Raw genomic sequence first — 9425 nt, 5'->3', positions numbered from 1 at the left:
GGAAGATCCCCTGGAGAAGGGAAAGGCTACTCAGTCCATATTCCAGCCTGGAGAATTCCACAGACCGTATAGTCCATGGGGTCGCAAAGAGTCGGACAAGACTGAGAGACTTTCACTTTCACGAAGGGCTTCCTCGGTGGCTCCGTGGTAAAGAATCCACCTGCAAATGCAGGAAAATCCCTGGTCAGGGAGGATCCCACATGTCACGAAACGACTAAGTCTGTGCACCACAGCTGTTGAGCCTGTGCACTAGAGGCTGGGAACCGCAGCTGCTGCTGCCCGTGTGCCCTGAAGCGGCGCTCCACTGCAAGGGAAGCCACCGCAATGAGGGGCCCGCACAGCGCAACTAGAGAAAAGCCTTCACAGCAGCGAAGACCCAACACAGCCAAAAATAAATGAGCTAATGAATGCATGAATTTTAAAAAGCCAAATTAAGTGTGGTGGGAAGAGATGGCAGAGATGTGGTTTAACAAGACCACGTGGAACAGTGGCTTCGGAGGGTGGGTTATAATTCTGGCTTTGGTTCTGTAGCTGCTGAATATCCTCTTCGTGTTTCTTCATTTGTTAAGAGAATAAAATATCTCCTTAGAGATTTATGCTCAGGATCAAATAAATTAACATATATAAAGTGCTTAGCACACAGCAGGCACTGAGATATTTTTATTTTCTTCTCCTTCCTAATGCAAAGCAACATAGTTCATATTCTCATAGAAATTTAATCCTTAGGTCATACTGAAGTATTGAGTCCAGCATAAACTTCAGAGTCTTTGGCTTGTATTTTGAGTATTCCTACAGAAATCCCCATTTATATTCCTCCCCTCTTATCAAACAAAACTCCATCTCCATGTAAATTGTTCAGAAAGTGAGAAACATTTATTCTCACTTATTCATGATGCTTGAAGGTAATCAAAACATGCTCACATCATTACCAGAGTGTGGGAACAAATATAAGAAGAATCTGGGTTTGCTTAATCAAAAGAAGATCGTTCCTTTGAACATAAGGGTTAGTGGGAACTATAAGATACAAAGTAAAAAGTGGGTTAAGTGGTTTCTGCAAAAATTCAAACATAATCCAATGCTCTTCCCTAGTACAGTTCTACTTCCAGCTCTGCCAGGCTCAGCTCTATAAGCCTCTGGTTTGCTTTATCTATTTCATCTCTCTGGATTTGGCTGTCACGTCCTTATCTACCCTGGGGTAAGGACAAAGACCATTTTCCCCACTGAGAGGATCCAGCAATCATGTGGCCATCTGTGGCAGCAAAAGAAAAGCTCTGAATCATCTCCATTTCACCAAATTTTCAAAACTAAAACGAGGTGTTAAATTATACCTGACAACAAGAAGCTACTATGATCCAGTCTCGGTTGAGGGGTGGGGGCGGCGCCGTGCTTGTCAGAAAGAATGTGACATTACTCAGTAAGTTCGTAAAAGCCAGGACAGTTTTATTCTTTCCAGCCTCATGGCACCAATACTGACACAACACGTGGCATTGCGTTCCTGCCATGGGGGGGACCCAGCTCCGTCTACAGACGACAACCCTGGTGCCCAGACAAGAATCTGTACTGTTTGCCCAAAGGCATCCACATCAGGGACCAAACCCAAACAGCTCATCTGCCTCCTGATTCAGCTCTGGTGCTCTTTGCCCTCTGCTGGCCTTCCTCTCTCTCCTGCCTTTGTAGACATGGGAAGGAACAGAAGCGGGAGAATCTGAGAAAGCGAGAGAAGAGCATGAGAGAATGGGAGGGATAGGAATTGATTCCTGTAGAGCAACAATACTGGGGGCCAAACTCTGGGCAACTGTGAGGTTTAAGAAGCGCTCTGCTCTACAATAAAATGTGGAAGTAAGTGGGAGGGAGTGAGGAGCGGGTGAGTGAGGAGAAGGAGGGAAAGGCCGGGCTGGGTTTCTGAGGCCCCAGTCAGCGGAGGCCACGGGGGATGAGGAGAACAAAGGCGTTCAGGCTGCAGCTCTCTCTGGTCACTGGGGAAGCAATGGCAGCACCACGCAGCCTCTCCAGGCTCTCTTCCCACTGCAGCCTCAGGGCTGGGCCACGGAGAAGACCCAGGAGCCCTGTCAGAATCCAGAGGATTTCCCTCTCAAGTCCGAAGCATGTGGGGACTGCCACGTGGAGGAGTGTTGTTTTCTCTAAGCCAGCTGACCCACCCCAAGACTGCCTGGACAGGGCCATGTGCCACCTGAGCTGGATGGCTTTGATGCCACGGAGCTGCACCCAGTCGGGAGCGGGCCGTGTCATCTCTGGAAAAACTTGCAAGTGATTTCTAGTGTTTCCAATGTACCGTGAAGCAGTGTCGGTCTTAGGCAGGTCAGCCTCGGTTTTCCAAGAGGGGTTCTCAGCCCTGCCTGTGCCAAGCTGTTCCATTCAGATAGCTCGTTGTCGCCTCCTGTGAGATTCATAGAATGGACCTCTGTCTCTTTCCCTGCTCTGTCAATCATATGAAGATGATCCTCTAATACTTGTAACGTCACCCACTGGGTGTCTAGAAGCTGAAACTCCCAAGTCCCTCCCCTCAGGTTTCACGGGAGAGATTTCTCATCTGGTCACTCAGGCTGGTGAAGCTTCCTCTCCAGCCACCTCAGGATTTATTCAAACTCAGAAGGGGAGTGAAGGGAATGGGTGTTTGTATTGCAGACCCCTGAGGAAAGGCATGTGTAGAAAGTGGACCATGGGCCAGCCTCTGACCCAGCGGGTGAGCTCACATTGTGTAAGATTTACAGTTTAAATAAGAGCCAGAGGTCTGAGAGCCCTTGAGGTTAGGTGTGATAAAGATGAGAACTCTGGTTTACAACTGATGGGGTAGAAACAATACCAAAGAACTCTGAATATCCACTCCCAAATCCTCAGCTCATTCAAATCGCTTCCCACCATCTGAGACATCTTTATTCATATTTCCTACTTCAAGTCCAATTAATCAGAGTAGCAGATCTGTCCATTTGATCCCAAACTGATTTAACACCAGACTACTGTTGTTTTCGTTTGTTTTATTTATTTCATTTTTAAGTGTAATATTTATACATAAAAATAAACAGATCATAGGTGGTCAGCTTTATACCCAGCCAGGTCCAGGAATGGAAGCCAGCCCGTACCCAGAAGCCTCGTCAAGTCCCTTTCAGCAGCTGCCTCCTCAGGATAACTCTGCTCCCAGCTGCCTTCTGACCCGAGAATCTGTTTCTCCTGTTTCTGAACCTAGAGTCATGCACTGCATCGTCTTCTGTGTCTTTTTTGTTGCTCAAATTTATGTTTGTGAGATTCGACCGCATTATGTGTAGCTCTAGTTTGTTGATTCTTGCGATGCTTGTTTAAGTATTTGGCTGCTTAAATGTACAGGATGTGTAAGCCCACGGACACTTGGCTTTGTCTGGTTTGCCATGATGTGCAGGGTGCCGCCATGAACGTCCTGCAAACGCCAGGTATTGTTCTAATAGTTTGATGCGGTGCTGCCTGTTGTTGCTCTGATCCGCTCTACCAGGAAGACAGTTCACTTGCAAGATTCACAACATTTTTGGAGTTATGATACCCTATTTTTATTTCATTAGGGCACCTACGACCTCTCTCGCCCAAAGGTATATTGCATAGACTTCTGGTTTTTTTTTTTTTTTTTTGCATAGTCTTTTTTAAAATAAAAATTAACCTAGTTTAAGGACATGGAAATACCATCAGCATTCACTCACTTCTGTGGGCCCAGTGCACCTTGTCCTGTGCAGAGCAAGTGATTAGAACATTTGTTCGATTGCACTGAATTGTTTGAGCACAATCTCCACACACACCAGCAGGAAGTCTCACCTCTCTTCATCTTCTCTAAATAAAATCTCATTGCTCCCTTAACAATTTTCTTCACCAATTGTATTCTCCTCTTTGGCTCTGATATCCCCAGGGTGAAATATTTTTGGAAAACTATACCCATTAACACATTTTTAAGCTGGCATCGAAAAATTTTATCATCAGTGTAAATAAATCCAAAGAGTGGAATTTCCACTGTGTTTTAAATCAACACAGTACTTTAATTTTTTTTAACTTGAAAACTACAAACTTGGCTCATACAATTTATAAAAAATGGTCCACCATGTTACATAATTGTCAAAACTGTTCTCACTGAAAATTAATCAGCAAAGTCAGACTTACTGTCATTCAGATATGGCTTTCTGTTTTCTTATTTTTATCACTTCAAATAAATATGTTAATACACATCCCTTGGCAAAAATTACATCTAAACTTTAATTCCAAGCTACATATATGGATGGACGGTAGAAGAGATGGAGAGAGGGTTGGAGGAAGGGATGGAGGCCTGGGTGGAGGCTTGGAAACTCACCATGACCTTTTCCCCTGAAGGAAACAAAGCGCCACACCTTCAGTGTTTCCTCCCAACGCTTCCTTTGCTTTGCTTTCATGTGACTCTCTCAGAAGGGATGCATTCCTGGACTGTTTATTTGTTTGGTGCTCAGAAGTCTTTTACACTCCAGGGTAATAAGGCTCCACAGGAAGACTGGGGTGGGGGTGGGGGGGTGGCAGGGATGAGAAGTCTATTTTTCTCCATTTTAAAGTGGGGCAAGGGAGAAAGGGGAAAGCTGTACTCTGAACCAGTTTATTTCATATTTTCTCTCTGTAACCATACAGAGGAGAAAGTGGTGTTTTAAACATGTTGGGTCACTTTACTTTCTCCTGTTATTAGGCCAATGTGATCTCTGTTTCCAGCTTTACCTAAAAGGTAAAAGACCCATGGGACTCCAGAAACTAGACAAAGAATAGGTTTCCCAGTCTCTTAAGAAAGTGGACTGTAAGAGATTTCCCGATTGGACATTGGCTTACTATGTTCAAGCATTTTCTAAATAGCATTAAAATCAGCACTATCATCAGTTTTTAATTATATAACAACATTTATTTTGTTCATCACCCCCTGAGGTCAATTTTTAATTCAGGTTGACTTTTTCCTGAAATTTAGCACAACAAACACCTTGGCTCATTTGCCCCCCACAGCTCAGCTAGTTTGAGCTGGTGGAATGCAAGCTAATTTTAAACTAAGCAAAAGACTCCAAAGGCAAGACTTTGCTGCTAATAATAATAATAACGCATTAAAAGTCAAGTGATATTCCTCGGACATCTGACACCCCTTTTCCTCTACAACAGCTGCAAACCTGAAAATATTCCCCAAGGCCTCTGGGAGTGAGGACTCTGGGCAGATTCAAACCCTGATGGTTACAGAAGACATAAGGCAATCAGTTCTTCCCTCAGATAAAAGAGCACATCTGGGAGAGCAGGATCTCTGAAAGTTATAGAAGTCAGCCATGGAGATGTCAAAAACTCAGAAGCCCTGGAGAATTAAGTGGGAGAAAAACAGAAGCAGCAGAAAAAAGTGATGAAAAATGAGAAGCAAGTGGCAAGAGACGCCAGAGCAAAGCTAAAAATGATGATTTGGGAAGAAAGAGAATCCTCAAGAGTGAGGAAAAGGGACTTCGGGAAACCCAGAAGATGACCTAGGAAAAATAGCAGCAGGCCAAAGTGCTGAGCAGACTGGAAGTCTTCAGGGTTGGCCCCCATGTCCTGGACATCTTAGACTTCTGATGGTCTATATGTGGTATTCAGGTAATGGGTCCTTGTTCCATTTCTGTCCTTTGAGCATTAAGGAACAGAGATCTACTCATGACCCCAGAAAAAAAGGGAAGTTACCAAAAGAATCCTTGTATATATCACAACAGAATTTAGAACTGGAAAGCTATCAGGATAAGATGGCTCAAGGAGTCAGCTATTCCCTCCTCTTGTGCATCAGAGTCCCCAGAGACCCTGCCTCTCTCTGCATACAGGCTCCTCCACCTTCCCTCAGTTAACTTTTCATCTGCTCCCTCAGAACTGAGCTTACTTACAGGCCTTCATGGAGTCTTCAGCTCCAACTTTTATGTCACTCAATTTGCCAAAAATCAGTTTGCCAAGCATATGTCTGTTCCCACATCTGCCTATACCAGGAGAGTTATTACTATAATTACATAATTTAATCAATTCATAGGTAAACTCAAAGCATGTAAATAGGAAAAAAGAGAACTGTTTCTACAAAAGCTCATTTGAATGCTTTGAAAAGACTCATAAAGTTGAATCTCACATACACAGAAACCTCGCTATCAAATTAGATGTGATAAAAACAACTCTAAAAGATTAGAGAGAAATAGCCCTCAAATCTAGAAGTATTCTGTACTCAGTTTACTTGAAAATTGTTTTTAGGTTGTTGATTCACTTGAAAGAAACCCGAATTGGAAATAATCGATAACTCACTACGGGTGTGATTTATTCCAGAAAGGCAATACAGAATTCCCATCAGCCAATCCATAATCAAAGCAAAAGGGTAGCCTTACATGAAAAGATGGCAAGTGAATTTACAGGTATTTGATGAATTCATGTGTGTACCTACTAATTTACAGGTATATATACAATTAAAATTAAAATTTATGTAGTATCATTTTGCAATTATTCTCCACAGTAACTGCCAACATCACCATAGTCAGAGGGAGTAGGAGGTTTTCTGCTGTAGTGTTTGACCCTTCTGATGCTCCCCACTCAGGGACTTGCTTTGCATCGAGTACAAGACAGGCACTAATGAACTCTGGTCCCTGGACAACCTCAGAGGCAGTAAACAGGCCAGACAGTGGTAACAGCAACCCTGCTCCCAAATTATCTTGAGGAGGCCCAATACTCCTCAAGCACTGAGCCAATGATAAGTAATAGTGAATTCAACCCAGTTCACTGTTTGTTCCAAGAAATAAAATAACATGGTCTCTTGCTTTGAATTCAATGTTAAAGGACTTGCATGCTTTTATTAGAGAGGCCCCTAGAGAGCAAGGAAACTGCCCTAAATATTTTCCTACCCCTGGAGGTGGGGCAAGCAGGACAGTGGAGGTGCTGCAACATAATGGAATACGCTTTCTTTCCTCCCAGCTCCTGTGACAGGCAAGGGCACAGCTCTGGAGTCCAAAGCTCCTTGGCATTAACTTGCCATAAGGTCCTGGCAACTACTAAACTTTTCTCGGTCTCAGTTTCCTCTTCTGTAAAATAGGTTGCTGTAAGCACTAAATGAGGTAATGGAGAAATGGTAAGATATGGTTTTTTCTCCCCCCATCCTCTCCTTTTATGACCAGGTGTGTTTGTCAGATGTGCAGCTTGCCAAACACTGAGAAGCTGAGGTTTTCAGCCAAGAAAGTGTTTACTCACAAGGCAGCCAAGTGAGAAAATATGGGAACAGTTCTCAGATCTGCCTTCCTGAGGTTGAGAGGGTTGGGGTATTTATGGGATAAGTTGGCGGCAGGCGGAGGGGCGGGGGGGGTGGGGGTGGGGAGGTGGTTCCTGGGCAATGAGAAAGGGTGGAGATTGCTAAAAAGTGTGGCAATTGGTGAACTGTGTAAGCTCATCCAAGTTACATACTCATAATGATCCAAGGGTGGAGTTTTCCAGCCCTCTGACGTCAAAAGGCCATTCACTGGACACCTGCACAGGCCTAGTTGTAGGGCGGGTGGTCCCAACCAGCCTTAACCAGCTCACACTGGGCAGGAGCTGACTCCAAATTCTTGTGAAACAACTGGGCTATTTGAAGCTGGGAGGGGATGCAGTTAGAGAAAGAAAAACAAAATAACTTGGGTGAGCTTAATCAGTGAAGCTGGCTACAAGCAGAAGGGTTTTTAACAAACTATTCTCTTCTCTGTTGCTCTGTAAGACAAGCTCAAGAATTCCTGCAAGCCATCAGTTTCTGTCTCTCTAGGGGGCATGGTTTCAGTTTCATCTTTTCCTCCTCTACCCACCCATCCACCATTGGGCAGGGGAAAGTGGTAACATTGTAAGGAGAAGAAAAAGCACTCTAAGAAGGCCTGGCGTCATTGGCAGAACAGTTAACCGTAAGAATAAAGAGGTATATCATTACATTTGCCACACTCTGAAGACTATAAAGGGCCTAAAACCTCCTCAACCTCTCACTGTAAGGCCTGCAGCAAGAGCACCAAGCAATCACTGATTCATGGATGGAGAGCACCAGTCATGTGCTGGGCACTGTTTCAGGCACAGCGGTGAACAGATCAAGTCCTCTCATGGAGCTTACCTGAAGCACCAGCAGAAGAAAAGCCAGAGTCTAAGAGGTTGATTAGGGGTGAAACCTGTGCACAGTGCCATAGGAAGCACACAATGAACACCAGCTATTTTAACTAGTGTTATTATTGGCCCTAATTTAGGGTTATTAAAGTATATCCTTTGATTTTAGGCCATATATAGCTGCTTTCTGCACTAAAGCTGGACCCACCTTGCACTCACTTTCTTAGAAGCAACCTCCATGTGCCCTTGTGCCCATCAGAACACAAGTTTCCTTGCATTTTATCATCTTTCCCCTCTCCTAGCTTCCTACCTGTTTTCAAGAATCATAACCCTTTCCCCAGTTCTCCAGAGGTTAGGAATGGAAGTAATGCTTTATTTGCTCTACTAAAATATGAATTATTGATGCTTCACTTCCCTTCCTATTCTAGAAGTGAAAGGCAGCCACCCTCTTCCAGGGTCTCTCTCTATGCAAATCTATGAACACAAAGAAGCATTCCTAAGGGACTTCCCTAGGGCAGGGGTAACTAATCTGCAGATGGTCTCATTCCTGCCTGGCACTTTCCATTGTGTGGTCCTACCCAGGTTTACCTAGGCCACTTGACTTTAAATAGGAACCCACCACACTCTTGATTCCCCCCTTACTGTGATTTATGGTTTTGTTGTAGCCACACATTCCAGGAAACAAACTCACTCAGAAGGACAATGCAGATAGTGGAGTGCAGTTTATTACACCGGAGGGCCCAAGGCAGAGTCTCCTCTTAGCCAAGGACCCCGACCAGCATTTGTGAAAATCTTTTATACCCCACGTGTACGTTTCTGAACCCACCACTCCAAATTCCTTGAGACTTACATAAATCAAGGAAAATACAATCCCAATAACCCTATCATTCACGTGCTATGTGCGCATGTGCTCAAACAGTCAAACAATAAGCCAATAATCAATAAACCCGAGGTTACACTCCGATAGATACAGAAAAATTTATGGCCTGTCTGGAGGAAGGGGTGATTAGTGTATGTTTTCTCTTAGGCGATGAGTAACCTAGATACGATCTTCAAGGCTCCCCTGTCTGCAGGGGGTCTTATCCTTCTGTTGTTTTCATAGGCACTAAACACAGAGTTTGGAGTCCATTGGAAAGGTGGCCAAGCATGATCAGCATGAACAGGCCTAAGATGAAGTCCAGGCCCTATGAATTCCTTCCTTCTTCAGTTTTAAATACCTTGTAACATGGGATTCATTTATTTATTAGGTATGCCCTTTGTTTTCCTTTTCTTCCCTGAGAATGTAAACTCTCTGGCTGGCAAAGATGTTAGGTTTTTTCATTGGAAGGATGCCTGGCCCATATTAGGCA

The sequence above is a fragment of the Budorcas taxicolor genome, chromosome 20, assembly GCF_023091745.1.
Source record: "Budorcas taxicolor isolate Tak-1 chromosome 20, Takin1.1, whole genome shotgun sequence".
NCBI lineage: Eukaryota > Metazoa > Chordata > Mammalia > Artiodactyla > Bovidae > Budorcas > Budorcas taxicolor.
The sequence above is the reverse complement of the archived record's forward strand: the minus strand, read 5'-3'. Positions refer to the sequence as shown.